The sequence below is a fragment of the Salvia splendens genome, chromosome 13 (assembly GCF_004379255.2).
Source record: "Salvia splendens isolate huo1 chromosome 13, SspV2, whole genome shotgun sequence".
Lineage (NCBI taxonomy): Eukaryota > Viridiplantae > Streptophyta > Magnoliopsida > Lamiales > Lamiaceae > Salvia > Salvia splendens.
This window is the reverse complement of record NC_056044.1, coordinates 1,563,251-1,580,148: the sequence shown is the minus strand read 5'-3', so window position 1 is coordinate 1,580,148 and position 16,898 is coordinate 1,563,251.

The following is a 16,898-nucleotide window of genomic DNA, read 5'->3' as shown; positions in this document are numbered from 1 at the left end:
GTTTGATCGTTTCGCTTATTGAGATTTTGGAGTTTTAAATTGTCTGAGTTGGATGCGTTTCGCAGCTGTTTACTGAGTTATTGTAGGTTAATGGTCAGATCCGGGAGATTGGAGTTGGATTGTGGAAGAATTTTGGTTGGATTTGCTGGATTTGTTGGTTGTTGGGTTCGGATGTCTTGGATCCGGAGTGGATCAAGTATTCTGACGTGAATCTGAGTAGTTTCGATCTGATTTTCATGCTTAGTTTACGTGTTTTACTTTCATTCCGTCTAGTGTACGCAGATCTGATGTTTTTCCGAGTTGCAGCAAGATAACGACGACCAAATCTCTATATTCTGTCGAATCTCGCTTTTTGCTCTGTTTTGTTCATCTGCAAGTTTAATTCGGTTGAGAGGATGCATTTTGCTGCGAGCTAGCGTCAGAGTTTGTTAATCTGCAGTTCTTTCCGTACTTGCCATTTTTGGAATTATGGTCCCCACTTTCAGTCATATTCTGTTTAGCTAGATTAGGTAGTTGTTTACACTGTCTAGGAAGTGGTTATGTTTCTTGTTGTCGAAGTCTGAATTTACAAGTTTAACATGTCCTAGGTCTAGCATTTACATTTTCTGCCTAGGTCTAGAGTTAGTTTAAAATTCTCAACCCTTTTGTTGCGTGGCAGCAGCCATTTGTCTGTCCAAAGTCTCTGAGCACTACTTTGCGAGTCCATCTCTGTGGGATCGACCCCACTTCCCTATACTAATTCATAGTATTCGGGTTGAGGGATTTATATTTTTTTGAAGGGGAGTCGATGTGTGTCCAACGACCAAGCACTTTATGCTCTCTTAAGTTCCTAGACCTTGTGCTCTAGTGGATTTAAGGAGCGTGGTGTCTTGACCAAGCGCTTGCAGTGATCTATTTCTGTGCACACGTGTTAAAAAACACCTCGTTTCACCTCACCACCAAACATCCTGAAACTAATACTCTCTACATCCAAATCAGTAGCGACCTTAAACCGAAAGGTCGCGAAAAATTCCTTGGCCAGATCGATCGGGACATTCAAGTTCTCATTTCTTAACAACCATTCAAAACCCAACTCATGCAGAAAGGTGAGAAACGATTCACGAACTTGCAACTCATCCAAGGAAGGGAGATGAATTACCTTTCCACACTTAACCTTCTTGCCCTTTGCTTTCTTGGTGCGGTAGACGGATCAGAGCTTCTCGGAGTCAAACAGTTTCATCTCCTCCACCACGTCATCTGTGAGCTCCACCGTCCATTGCTTATACCGGAGTGGCTCTGCAGGTGGATGTAAAAGTTCCCGATGATCGTTTGGAAGTTGGTGCTCCTTGTACTCCTCATCTTCCATGGACGTATCGCTTTCTGACTCAGATTCCTCACTGATCGCATACTCACTATCACTCTGCAATTGCCGGCTAGATGGGGTCCTCTGTGCAGCCTCAGTGATCGCTATGCCTGTGTTCGGGGTACGCATTCTTTTGGTTTTTGGTTTTTTCTCCACAACGGCTTTGCCCTTTCTTTTCCTTTCTTTCTGGTATCTAGCCTCCTCCTCAGATTCGGCAGACCTTCCTGACTCGGGTGTGAGGGTCGGACCCTCAGCAATCCCTTCGGTTGCCACACTTGGTTCATTCTGTACTGGAAACACCCCAATGTCTTCCTGATCAGTAGCTTCAACAGGTTCACTTTCAGCCTTCTTAGGAGTGGCTTGTTCCTCCTCGCTTGCGACCTCTATTGGGTTCTCGGCTGTGCTCTTTGGAGCCTTACTTGCTGTCCCTTTGCCTAGGCACCGCTGAGATTTCCGTGCGGGTTTCGGCCTTTCTGTCGTCGGTCCCTGCTTCAGAATCAACTGCCGCTTCACTGGCAATGGTTTCAGAATGGACGGCGCCACCGCCACCGGTTCTTGAATCTCTTCGGCTGATTCTTCCTCATCCATTTGCATTCTATCATCCCCTGCATCAGATTGGGGATTTACGGGCTCCATTTCCTTCTCTTCACCTCGCACTTCTTCCTCTCCTCCTACTGTCTGATAAGTTCGGCCCTCTGAAATGGTTCCTGACGAGGCTTTCTCTCTTTCTCCTACTGCCCCCAATGTGAGGTCCAGACCCTCAGCCATTGGTGCAGTGTCCTCTTCCCTTCGGTTGACCCTGTTCAGAATCGAGTCAAACTCTTCGTCTGTCATGAGGCCTTGTTTTCTGGCTGATTCATTCAAATCTATCTCTGGCCTTCTTACTTCTTGAAATACCGGCTCCTCCTCGGGCGTCTTCTTTGCTCCGCCACTCCCTTCCTGGGTTTCCCTTTCTTAGCTGGCCCTTTTCTTTCGCTCCTCAGAGTCGGAGTTGTAAAAGGCGGCGATAGCTTCGAGTTCCGCCGAATCTGGTACCGAGGGTTCCGACGCCGCGGCCGCCGAGGAGGATCCTTCCTCCGATTGTACCTCTGCGTGTCTGACCGGTGCATGCGGAAATTCGTTGTTTACTGTTCCGACGCCCCCCGTGTGGCCGAAACTGGTCAATGCCGCCGTCCAGTCCCGCGTAGGGTCCTGTTGACGAAGAAATGCCATCATGGCATCCATGGAAATCATAGGTGACGGCTGACCGGTCGGTGCTGGTGGCGGTGGATTTTGATGTGGTTGTTCCTCCTGGGTTTCTTGGCGGCGCGGTTTGGTTTTCTTGGCGAAAGCTTTCTTCCCCATGAGTGAAAATCTGCGATTTAGTGGTGAAAAGGTAGGGTTGAGAGTTGGGGTTGAGAATGATGTTTCCGCGAGAGAGATGGACAAGAATTTCTTGAAGGCGAATTGAAATTGAGGGTTTGTGAGGGAAAAGGGTTGGGTCGGTAAGTTTAAATTCGGGTGAGAGAGAGCAGTTGCAGGTGGTTGTAACCGGTTATCGCCATTTCTCCTGCTGTCACCCTGCAAAAGCTGCTCAAGCTTTAATTCAAATTTTCGTCCTTTCCATAATTCCTCCTATACTTGCTTAAAAAGGAAACTAATTTAAATGGGCACTTAAATAAAATTTTGAAATAGCATTAGATGAGTAATCCATTGGTCAATGTGCATTTCAAATTAAAATTAAGGCCCGAAAATATTTTTTGGATTTTTTTTTTTTTTTTAGGAATTATCTATCGTGCAAAGATTAATTGCGTATTTACAATATTTACAACATCCTTAGGTAATTTGGAATTCAACTTGGCCAGTATATGCAAACCATTTTCAAAGGGATATTGGCCGCGTGGAATTCCAAATTCCTATCTTACTGATCAGTATGAAACCGATGTAAGTGGCTGTAGTGGAATTTCATCCACTACACCCACCTCGCTATTATCCCTGAATATTTTCAACCTATGCCCATTTACTATGAAAGGTTCAGAGTTAGAAAAACTCCCTGAAATTTCTACTGCCCCATTAGATCGGAGTGCAGTTATGATGTACGGTCCTGTCCATTTGGACTTGAGTTTCCCTGGCATAAGCTTCAATCTTGACTGGAAGAGTAGTACTTTCTGGCCAACCTGAAGCTCCTTAGTTCTCAGATTTCGATCATGCCATAATTTAGTTCGCTCTTTATGCCACATGGCGGAGTCGAATGATTCCAATCTAAGTTCCTCAAGCTCCTGCAGTTGCAACTTCCTCTCCTCTTCACAGGCTGTAGCATCCATATTCATTTTCTGTACTGCCCAGTATGCTCGATGCTCGATCCCAACTGGTAAGTGGCACATCTTCCCAAAAACAATCCGGTAAGGGGACATGCCTATGGGGGTCTTGTAGGCTGTTCGATACGCCCAGAGAGCATCCTCTAACCTTACACTCCAATCCTTCCTCGAAGTGTTCACCGTTTTCTCCAAAATTTTCTTTATCTCTCGGTTAGAGATTTCTGCTTGACCATTTGCTTGCGGATGGTAAGGGCTGGATAGTCTATGGTGCACACCGTATTTCTTCATCAAGGCTTCAATTGTGCGATTACAGAAGTGTGTACCTTGATCGGATATGATCGCCCTTGGCCACCTCTTTTGCGTCACACGTGCTTGTTGCCTTAGCTTCTACCCATTTGGAAATGTAGTCTACCGCAACTAGAATATAAAGATTCCCACAAGATGAAGGAAACGGACCCATGAAGTCCATTCCCCATATGTCGAATAGCTCGCAAACTATTATGGGCACCTGCGGCATTTCATCCCGGGCCGATATTCCACCGGTCAGTTGGCAACGCCCACAGCTCCTGCAGAACTCGTATGCATCTTTGTTGAGGGTTGGCCAGTAGAAGCCGCTATCCAGGATCTTCCTTGCCGTTTTCTTGGACCCGAAGTGCCCTCCGCACGCTAACGAATGGCAGTGGATTAAAACATCCCGCTGTTCCCAGTCAGGGATGCACCTCCTTATCACTTGATCGGACCGTACTCTCCATAGATAGGGGTCGTCCCAAAAGTAGTACTTTGCTTCACTTCTGATCTTCATCCTTTGGGCTTTGGTAACACTCGGTACCTCTGGTAGTTCTCCAGTTACTAGGTAGTTGGCCAGGTCCGCATACCATGGTTCTTGCCCTACCTTCTCTTTTCCTTTTGTTGCATCATTCTGATCAGTAAGCTTGAACACTTCTTCCCAATCAATTCTTCTGGGCGTAAAAATCACCTCACATAAATGTTCCTCTGGAAATTTATCATGCACTTCGTCACTGTTTCCATCTTGCATTATTCTGCTCAAATGGTCTGACACCTTGTTCTCGACTCCCCTCTTATCTTCCACTTCCCAATCAAATTCTTGTAACAAGAGTACCCATCGGATCAAGCGTGGTTTGGATTCCTTCTTGGCAATCAAATACTTAATGGTTGCATGGTCAGTATACACTACGAACTTGGATCCCAGCAAATATGGCCGGAACTTCTCGAAAGAATACACCACTGCCAGCATCTCCTTTTCCGTGGTATCGTAATTCCTCTGGGCTTGATTCAGAGTCTTGGACGCATAAAAAATTACGTACCTCTTCCCATCGATCTTCTGACCCAGCACGGCCCCTACCGCAAAGTCGCTGGCGTCACACATTACTTCGAAAGGATAATCCCAGTCAGGAGCTCGTATGATAGGTGCGGATATCAGTTTTTCCTTGAGAAGATCGAAAGCAGCCTTGCATTGCCCATCAAAAACGAATTCCACGTCATTTTGAAGTAGCCTGGTAAGGGGTTGGGCGATTTTGGAGAAATCCTTAATGAATCTTCGATAAAATCCGGCGTGTCCCAGAAAACCCCTTATTCCCTTCTGATCAGTAGGGAATGGTAATTTGGATATAACATCCACCTTGGCTCGATCCACCTGGATACCTCTTTCTGAGACCACGTGTCCTAAAACTATCCCTTCGGTGACCATAAAATGGCACTTTTCAAAGTTCAAAACTAAACTCTTTGCTTGACACCTCTCCAAAACTATATCCAAATGACGAAGGCAAGAGTCGAACGAGTCTCCGTAAACCGTGAAGTCATCCATAAATATTTCTATGCAATCTTCAATCAGATCAGAAAATATGCTCATCATGCATCGTTGAAACGTTCCTGGAGCGTTGCATAAGCCGAAAGGCATGCGACGGTATGCATAGGTTCCAAACGGGCAAGTGAAAGTGGTCTTGTCCTGGTCCTCAGGATCTACGTAAATTTGGAAATACCCGCTGTAACCATCTAGAAAGCAGAAAAACTTCTTGCCAGCTAATCTCTCCAACATCTGGTCGATGAAAGGCAAAGGAAAATGGTCCTTCCTCGTTGCATTGTTCAGCTTTCGGTAGTCGATGCACATTCGCCAACCCGTGACCAACCTTGTTGGGATCAGCTCATTCCGCTCATTCTTGACAACTTGGATTCCGGACTTCTTCGGAACCATGTGGATCGGGCTCACCCATTCACTGTCCGGCACTGAGTAGATAATCCCTAGCGACAACAACTTCAAGACTTCTTTCAAAATTTCCTCTCGCATGTTAGGGTTTACCTTCCTTTGAGCATCTCGATGTGCCTTCGCCCCATCCTCCAACCTAATGTGGTGCATGCACACGTCGGGGCTTATCCCCACTAGATCTATAAGGCTCCATCCGATTGCCTTCTTGTTCTTACTCAACACAGTCAGTAGCCGCTCCTCTTGCTCCTTTGTAAGACTGCTGTTGATGATTACTGGATACGAGTTCTCCTCTCCGAGGTAGGCATACTTCAAGTTTGAGGGTAACTTCTTCAGCTCGACTTGGGGTGGAAGTGTGTCTTCGGGTAGAGGGTTTTTCTCGGCTTCTCCTCTTCTCTCTAAGTCTCTCTCTGAAGGTCCTTCTGTACTGACTAGAAGCTTGGCCCCCGCGGCTCCAATGAACTCCGGCTTCTGACAGAATTCCTTGATCGCTCCTTCTATTTCTTCATCAGTCAACCCCTGGCTACTGATCAGATCACACCATGCAGCATCTTCTTCGTCGGCCTAATCACAAGCATCTAAAGCCTGGAGTTTTTCCTGCAATAGTTCGGTCTCAAGAAAATCTTGGACTAGAGGGTCAATCATGTCAACAAAGCATAGATTCTCGGAATCGATGGGTTTCTTCATGGCGTCATTTATATCAAAAGTAAACTTCTCACCATTAAAATCAATGCAAATGGTCCCCTCAGCCATGTCCACTATCGTCTTAGCCGTTCTCAAAAAAGGTCTTCCTAACAAGACTCCACTAGACTCCCTTGCGTCATGCTCACTCATTTTGATCACATAAAAATCAGCAGGGTATGTAAAATCATGTACTCTAACTAACACATTCTCTAAAACTCCCTCCGGACTTATGCATGACCTATCAGCTAGTTGGATCAACACCCTAGTATTTGACAGCCTCACTCCCTTCAACCGGTTATAGATAGACAACGGCATGACATTTATAGATGCCCCCAAATCACACATTGCATGTTCGACCTTCACATCTCCTACAGTTATGGGTAGGGTGAACATACCTGGGTCGGCTCTCTTTGGTGGTAACTTCTCTTGCACTATTGCTGACGCTATCCCTTCCACAATAATCTTGCCATCTTTTTGGGCTCTCCCGGCTATGAAGTCCTTTATGAATTTTCCGAGAGGGGGTAGCTTCACGGCCTGGAGGAATGGTATGGTGACATCCAACTTCCCAAAAATCGACAAGTAGTCAACCGGATTTTCTTTCTTCCTTTTGGTGACAAACCGGAATGGGAACGGTTTTTCGCCTCTTTTCTCCTCTACTGGTTCCTTAGCAACCTTCTTGGAGTCTTTCTTTGGTAGCTCTTGGGTTTGGGCCTCCGTCCTGGGATCTTTCTCCTGAGGGGGTTCCTTCCTGGTCAGTATGATGTCGGGTTCACCTCTTGCACTTGGTGTAACATTCAAGAAGAATGGGTCTTGCATCTGAGGCATGGGTCTCCCTAATTCTTTTGCTGAAATGGCATCGCTCCCCATCTTCTTCGTCCAACCAGGTTCTCCGTCGGTCTTCTTCAGTTGAGGTCCTTCATAGGTAGTACCGGACCGTAGTGTGACCTTGCTCACATTCGCCTTTTCAGGTACATGGACTGTAGACGGAAGCTTCCCTGAGTTTCCTTTCATTTCACCCATCGAACTGGCCAGTTGGGCTAACTGCCTGTTCATCATATCCATGTTCGCTTTGTGCTCCTTCTGGGCACTTTGCATCCCCTGCACGACCTCATTATGGGATTGCAATTCTCCTTTGATGCTCTGTTGGGACGCTAGCATCTCACCCATCATGTCCTCTACGGATCTCCTTGGCCTACTCGAATTCTGGAAATGACCTGGCCCTTGGGGTTGATAGTTCTGGAAATTTTGCTGGCCCTCATTAGGCGGGTATTGGTTATACTGAGCAGGAGGGGTGTACTGATCTTGAGGATATTGATTCTGGTGCTGGCCCTGAAATTGATTTTGGTTCTGATGGTGTTGGGGTGCATGATTCGGCTGATTTTGGAAATTTTGGAAGTTCCTCTGGTGGGGTGGCACATAGACAGGGTTCGGGTTCTGACTTTGTGGGTTTTGGTTTGGGGGTTGTTGGTTTCTTCCTGACCAGTGGGGCTGGTAGTCTGGGTTTGCTGGTCCACGGCTCGGGTTTTGGTTCAGATTGGGGTTATATTGGTTCTGTCCTTGGTTCTGATTTTGGCTCCCATCTCCCCATCGGAAATTTGGATGATCCCTCCATGGTGCATCCCGTTGTCTGCCTTGAATCCAATGCCCACTAGAATTGAAGTACCCTGCAGCATTGACTTGCTCCATATTCACGAAGTCATTAGGCTGATCATAGTTCGGTCCTTGATTTCCCTGCTCTGTTCCCTTGTAATTCCCAGCTGGGGAAGGTGGTGGAGTGCTTTTCTCGATCGCACTCAGAAGTGACTTCTTCAGCTCATCCATCTTCAAGTCCATTTTCTGCTCCAGCTTGTTTTCCTGATCAGTAGACGAGACAACAGCAGCCCGCTTTCGGTTGTATCCTTCCCTTGAATGGTCATATTCTTTCTTTGCATTCAGTAGCTTCCTTAGGACTCTATTCGCTTCGCTGACCCGCAATTGCGTGAAACTTCCTCCCGACGATGAATTTGCTAGGTCCTTGGTCACCGCGTTCATACCTTCGTAGAAAGTATGATGTACTTCAATGTCCGCCATGCGATGGTTGGGACATGATTCCAAAAGACCCATGTATCTTGCCCAATAATCGCTCAAGGGTTCATCATACCCTTGCTTAACATTAGTTATTTCCCTCTTTAGCGCACTTGTCTTGGATGATGGAAAAAACTCACCTAGGAACGCGGACTTGAAATCGGCCCAAGTCTCAATAGAATCGGGGGGCAGGCGCATGAACCATGTGTTGGCTTCCCCTTTGAGCACAAATGGCAAAGCCTTCAGCCTATAATCATCCTCAGTCGCTCCTGCTGGTCTCCTCTGTGCTCTACAAATCTTACAGAACTCATGAAGAAACTCATACGGCCCTTCATAGCTCTTCCCACAGTATGTAGGCAGAATCGCTATCACATGAGGCTTCACATCACAGGCAGTCTGCCCCGGGGTGACTACAATGGCCTGCGGTGGTTCTCCTTCGGTATGCACGTTCAGGGTACCGATCTCTGGATCTTCTTCTCCCTGGTTGGCCATCTTCCTTGGGTTGCCTTCCAGCAGTGGTATCTCTATTGGTCCTTCTATGGTGTATTGCTCCTCGTCGCTACTCGAACCTAAGTCAGACAGGGTTGTTGACAGGCCAGAACGAGTGGTTACAAGTATAGATCCTCGCCGGAGTATTTTCGGTCTCCACTGATCAGGAGCCGAACTGCTTCTCATAAACTGAAACAAAAAGAAATTTGAAAAATTATGCACAATATATACGCCAAAGCATCACACACATTAGCAACTAAAAACGCCATCCATCCCCGGCAACGGCGCCATTTGAAAGGGCCAAGGTGCGTAGGTGTCGTTCAAGTGAGGATATATCCTACTAATCAGGATAGAGATCCTAACTAATCCTAGACTCTGGTTTCAAAGATTCCTCAACCCACTCCTACTGATTAGTATAGTGGTGATAAGGGTCGAATCCCACAGAGATGGTTAAACTACTGCGGTGATGTTTGGAAGGTTGGTTAGCTACCACGCTTGGGTTGAGTTTCTACCTAGACGAGAATTTAAAGGTGGTATCCTACTGACTGGAATAGTGGAGAAAATTCTGGACTGTAGCTGTGTACGTGGAAATGAGGAGACATGGTGTAACAGAAAGTATTCGAAAAGGACGGTGTTTCCATTTTGGGTGAAACAAAATATTCAGAGGGTAGTGGAGGTTGCGGTGACTAGGCTGACAGATCTGCAGGGTACTACTAAAGGTGAAGGACAAAAAGCAAAAAGTAAATTAAAACAAAGTGGTCCCCAAATTTGGATGTGGACATCATCTTCTTCAACAAGCACAAATTAAACTCAGAATAACAATTCCAGATTCAACGCGGAAACTCAAATTAACAACTCACGAACACAGATCTAACACTAAGAAATCAAATCTGAAATCAAACACTGAAACTGGACTTCCGCATACTGGTCAATATGAAAGAACGATTCAAGATTTGCAACTAAGATTTGCATGCAACGATCTACTCCCCAATCCAACAGTACCAGTTACACTATCCTAGATAAACTTACTACGTTAAATAGAAAAGAGAAAATCAGCACTTAAAACACCAAAAGACTTAGATCTAAACTAACTAGGCAAGAAAGGAAAGTAACGACACAATAAACGAAACTGAAATCAACTTCATAGCATCAAACACGTTCGGATCTTCAACAAGTATTTCAAAAGCAGAAAATATCTAAAAGCAACAAAGATCCAACGTAAGAAAGCACGGTAAATTAAACTACGAAAGCAAGGTAAAAGTGTTTTGCCACTCCGGGCGATGGAATCTCTGAACTACGATCTTGCTGACTGGAACGGCGATGATTTAAACTCCGGGAGCTTTTGAACTTCTGGACTCAAGTGACCATGGTTGTGGCGAGGCGAGAAATCTGAAAGATAATGCTGAAGGAGATGATCTGCCGAAGAGATTGCTAACTAAGCTTAGGAGTATTCTAACTACTCTCCGATTGATATCTTCTCTCTCCAAGTGGCTTCTTTATATAGGGAGGCCTCCCTTGATTTTTAGGGTAGACTTCAGGCAATGAAATGACTCTTTTGCCCCCTTGCTAGCGGCTGATCCTCCCAGCTATCTTTCTTCTCCATCTTGAGCCGTTCTTACTATGTATATTGGTCAGTACGAAGTCTTCCTGACGCCCTTTTCACTTGAGTCATTCCGAAACTCCCCTACTGACTAGAATGCTTAACCTGCACGCTTTAGCAAACTATTTTTGCAGATATATTTCATTTATGCACAACACACTGACCCGTAGCCAAGGCCTAGAATACGACTTATCAGCTGCCACGTATTTCATCTCACACGGATCATGATGCTGAGCCGTTGGATCTAGGGTGTGTTTGTTTTGCTGAGTGTTAACACTCCATGCGCCTCCTTGGTTACTCAGTCCGTTCATTTGCTCTCTCTCTCTACATGCATTCTCTCTGGCTTCACTCCAAACCCTTTCTCTCTCTCTCTGAAATGGCTTCTGATCTTCTTCTCCGGTGACTCATTTCTCTGTTTTAGTGAGAATCGAGTGTGCATCTCTCAACTCATGTGTTGATTCGGAGATTTCTGTGGTTTCGAACGGTTGAGTTCGATTCTGGGTATTTGGGGGAAGATCCTCGGTTGATTTCTTAGATCTGTGGGTTTTGTATGTTCTTGAAGCATGTGGCTGTGGTTGTGAGTCATTTGATGTGTGAGGTGGCTACTGTGTTGTAGTAATCGGGAAACCCTAGGTTTTGGGGTTCGATTGTTTCACTGTGCTCCCTTGTGATTTGTTGGAGAAGATTGAGGAGGTCCTTTGCCCTGAGCCATATCCTAAATCTTCTGTCCCATTTCGTTTCTTGTTTTTTTTTTGTGAGTTAGATCCGAAAGGATCCTATTCCTTGTATTACTAATTTGTGTGTTAAGTGTGCAGGTAATTTCCAGAAGTGTAGCTTGCTATATTCGGTCGGTTCCAATTCCGATAATAGGCTAGGGTTTCTGTAAATTTGTACTCGGTCACAAATTGTTCTCGTTGTAATACTTGTATTGTAATTGGCTTGTTCCTACTGAGATTAGTCATCTCAATGTTGATCCAATAACAAAGAGGTTCCGGTAATTAGTGAATCCTAAGTGATTTGATCTCTACATGTGGTTGGAAGTTTTCAGATTGTGTTTTGCTAGTATCGACGCCATAAACTCAGATGAAATATTACTAATTTTCAATTATATCCCATACTTTGAGGTTGGTCGTCAATTTTATAATTTGATGATGGATGCCCATAAGTTGAATCCGGGAATTTTAACATTTTGTAATATGTATATATGATTTGTATTATTTTTATATTTTTAACATTTTGTATGTATATATGATATGTTCTATTTTTATACTCCCTTCGTCTCAACAAAAAAATGTGTGCATCTGGGATGGCACGAGAATTAAGAAAAAATTGGTGAAGTAAGAGAAAGAAGGAGAATGGTAGTTAAAGTAGTGTTAGTGGATAACGTGACCTATATTATTAAATTGATATAACTTTTCAAAAATGGAATGCACATATTTTTGTGGGACGGACAAAAATGGAAAGTGCACATATTTTTATGGGACAAGGGGGAGTATTTTTATAGGATGAATGAAGTAATATATTTATAGTACAATAATTATATAATCAACCAATAACATTATTTCCACCATCATTTCTAGTTTTCTATATTCCTTATATCTACGAAAAATAAACAAGATTATGAATGACATGAGTTTTAATGTATAAATGGTAAAGTAAAAGATATGTGAAAAGTAAGAGATATAGAGGAAAAAGGTAATGATAAGAGTGTTAGTGGATTGTGGGATCCACATTTAGAATGATGTGTAGGGTTGATATTAGTTGAAAACTTTCCTTTTTGAACTTAGTCTTTTTTTTGTGGACGAACTAAAATGACAAAACTTATCTATTTTACGTGGATAGGTGGAATAATATTTATGTATAGAGTTGTTCTAGTTTTCCCATTGTAAACTAGGCAGCCAATAATTATATAGTCAAACATTGGCTCCACATCGCCCCCAAACCTAGGTACCTATAGTAAACTGGGTAAACAATTTACGGGTCCATCTCTATTATATTCATAATTATTTGCATTTATGTCCAATGTCCATGTATGATTTTTCTAATTCCGTAATAAATTCAATTTTGCAAGAAAAAAATCATCATGTACTAATAATCAGAGAATAAATACATACTATTAATTACCTGATATTTTTTTACTGATTTACAAAACTAGAGAAAAGACCTCTGATAAAATTTCATAATATTTCCAGCATTTTTCCATTTAAATATCACCATACCTACTCAATTATCGAAGTCAACGATTATCACCGCCATACCTACTCAATTATCGAAGTCAACGATTATCACCGCCATACCTACTCAATTATTGAATCCAACAATCAACATTGCTATTAACACACTAATTTAAGGCCGGCTGCGAATAATAGTTTTCTACATAAATAAATGGTCAATGATCTTAACAGTGGTTTTCTTTTCATATGTTTACACAAATCAATACAATTTGTCCAGTTTAGTAACAACAACAAAGAATCAAAGATTTAAAAAAGTTAAGAATTCCCATAACCACCCTCAAAATATGGGATTCCACCCGATCGATGTCATTGAAAATTAATATTTCAGGCATGCCATTGTTATTTGTTATACTACCTGATGAAGCGGCGAATTTTTGATGTTTGTAAATGCAGGAAATAAATGAAGATCAACACAGAGATTTTACGTGGTTCGATTTACTGAGGTAAATCTACATCCACGGGGAGAAATGGGGGCAGGTTTGTATTGCTTGATCTGCGAATTACAGCTTACAACACTGGCCTGCTTTATGATATTCTCTCTAGAGAGCTTTTTAGAATTTAACAGCAGAAGATCCCCCTTTATCTATCTGACCTAGGTTCTATTTATATTTCGAACCAAGATCGTGGCATGCAGCATTTATTAGGTAGTGGATGTCGTGGAGATCGTGGCGACCTTGCATGGGTCCACTATCCTGCCTGAGTTAATGACTGCTTGACACCAATAAAATAGATCGTCGGTGTAGTGGAGGTGGAAATCTTGCATGAGTCCACTATCTCCTAGTTCGGTCGAATACTGAGACCGAACTGCTGAATTATTGCCGAGCAGCTTTTGCCGATCTGAGAGTAGAGCTTGATGCCGACCTGAGAGCAGAGCTTGATGAGTTGGCTTTCACCGAGCTGTAGGCTGGGGCCGAACTCTTTGGTTGTGCCGAACTGAACTCTTTAGTCACGCCGGACTGATACTCTTTAGTCATGCCGAACTGATACTCTGTCTCGGGCTTTACTGCTGTTGGGCTTGTTTATTTCGTACTCCATCACTACCCCCCCCGAAAAGCGAAGTGAATCACTTCGGCATTCTGGATAAAAGTATGGGGTAAGTGAACTCTTCTTTGACCGGATTTGGTTTGTGTCCTAATTTGGCGAGTTTTATATCTTTGACCGGACTCGTCTTAGGTCTGATGAAATAAACATCTTTGACCGGACTTGTCTTTGGTCTGATGAAATAAACATCTTTGTCCGGACTTGGCTTGTCGGTCTGATGAAATAAACATCTTTGACCGGACTCGTCTTAGGTCTGATGAAATAAACATCTTTGACCGGACTTGTCTTTGGTCTGATGAAATAAACATCTTTGTCCGGACTTGGCTTGTCGGTCTGATGAAATAAACATCTTTGACCGGACTCGTCTTAGGTCTGATGAAATAAACATCTTTGACCGGACTTGTCTTTGGTCTGATGAAATAAACATCTTTGTCCGGACTTGGCTTGTCGGTCTGATGAAATAAACATCTTTGACCGGACTCGTCTTAGGTCTGATGAAATAAACATCTTTGACCGGACTTGTCTTTGGTCTGATGAAATAAACATCTTTTGACCGGACTCGTCTTTGGTCTGATGAAATAAACATCTTTTGACCGGACTCGTCTTTGGTCTGTGTTCTAATTTGGCGATTTTTGTCGCCGGGATCGAACTTTCCCTTGTCCTAATTTCGGGATCGGACTTTCCCTTGTCCTAATTTGGGGATCGGACTTTCCCTTGTCCTAATTCGGCGAGTTTTATCGCGTGGATCGGACTTTCCCAGTTAACCGAAGTGGTCTTATGCAGTAAACCTCTTTGACTAGACATGGTCGTCCTCGGTCTTATGAGGTAAACTGCTTTGACCGAACTTGGTCGTCCTAATTCGGCGAGTTTTATCGCGTGGATCGGACTTTCCCTAGTCGTAATTCAGGCAAGTTTTATCGCGAGAATCAGACTTTTGTTGCAGTTCGTTTCAGACGAAGTGCTTGTTTAAGCTGAATTGTGGTCTTGTATCCTCTTTAGAAGCTTTGACGCACAATCGTGGGCTTGTTGCAGCTCGTTTCAGACGAACTGCTTGTTTAAGCTGAATTGTGGTCTTGTATCCTCTTTAGAAGCTTTGACGCACAATCGTGGGCTTGTACATGTTCTAAGAAGGGGATCAGCCTTCGAAGAACAAGATACCTCAGTAACATTTGTAAGAGACGACACTCACATAGACAGACACAACGCACGTAGAGACAAGAACAAGTAAAAAACAAAGAAAACACATAAGACTGACTGAACTGTCTCTTACAAATGGAACTTTTTGAGGTTGGAAATATGCCATGCTCGGGGCGTTTATTCTCCTGACTTGAGAGTCAATTTACCCTTTGCCGAGGACTTCTGACACCCGATATGGAAATTTTTGATGGTGGGTTAGAGTTTGCCCAGCTTTTCTGCTCGGCCGACTTCGTTGTTTCTCAAGATGAGATCTCCCACTTGAAGTTGCAGCTTCTTCACCCTTTGGTTGTAATACCGGGCTACTTGCTCCTTGTACTTGGCTGCTTTTATGCAGGCCAGTTCTCTTCTTTCTTCGGCAAGATCTAGCTCGGCTCTCAGTCCGTCCTCCTTCAGTTCTGCTGAGAAGAAGTTTAGAGTTCGGAAGCTTCTTCACCCTTTGGTTGTAATACCGGGCTACTTGCTCCTTGTACTTGGCTGCTTTTATGCAGGCCAGTTCTCTTCTTTCTTCGGCAAGATCTAGCTCGGCTCTCAGTCCGTCCTCCTTCAGTTCTGCTGAGAAGAAGTTTAGAGTTCGGAAACTGGGTATGCCGATCTCAACCGGAATTACGGCTTCAGGGACGATTTAGTCTTCCAGGCAGGGAAAGCATCAATGGTCAGGATTACTCCATCATATTGTTGCTCGTCATCGTCTTCGGGATCCCGTTGCCTTTTCGGATTCTGAGGAAAGCAGCTCGTACCCCTCTGCTTTTTATTTTTTGTTTTTCGGCTGCTTGCTTTGGTATTTTTTTAGCGTTCCTGTTTTCACAAGAACATCAATATCTGCAGCCAAATTTCGGCACTCCTCGGTATCGTGACCGTGGGTTTGATGGAAGGAGCAATATGCGTCAAGACTTCGGCGTGTGGCCGATTTCGTCATCCGTTTTGGTTTTTCGAACATTTCGGAATGTAGTTCGAAAATTTCCGCTCTTGACTTGTTCAATGGTACGAACTGTGCGGGTGGCGTCTCAGGATTGAGACGTGGTCCCAATCTACTTCGTACCGGTGCCCTCTGAATTCTTTCAAAAGGAGTTCGGCGAGGAAGAACATGTCGGGGGTGAGGATTCTCTCTCCTGGAGGACACGTCACTACTGCGGTAGTGACTTTCATGTCTGAAGGAGGAGGGAGAATCCCCCGTTTTCTTCTCCGGCTGCTGGCTTTTTTGCAGGAAGGTTAAGAACTCCTCCTGCTTCTCGGCCAAAAACAGCTTGACAACCTCATTTAAATCGGGATGCTGGGAAGATTCTGTGCGATGACTCCTGGAGTGGCTTGCTCCTTCGTGAGAACTGGAAGTAGATGTCTCCCGAGGCCGTTTTTCAGACCTGCGAGCTAGACTTACTTCCTCACGGTTGTCACGGACAGAATTATGGGTGTTACGTGATCTGGAATGCATTTTTTTGGTGGAGGAGGATCAAAAACTCGCTTTATCACAAATTTGGTTCTGAGGTTCCCACAGACGGCGCCAGTGATGAAGCGGCGAATTTTTGATGTTTGTAAATGCAGGAAATAAATGAAGATCAACACAGAGATTTTACGTGGTTCGATTTACTGAGGTAAATCTACATCCACGGGGAGAAATGGGGGCAGGTTTGTATTGCTTGATCTGCGAATTACAGCTTACAACACTGGCCTGCTTTATGATATTCTCTCTAGAGAGCTTTTTAGAATTTAACAGCAGAAGATCCCCCTTTAT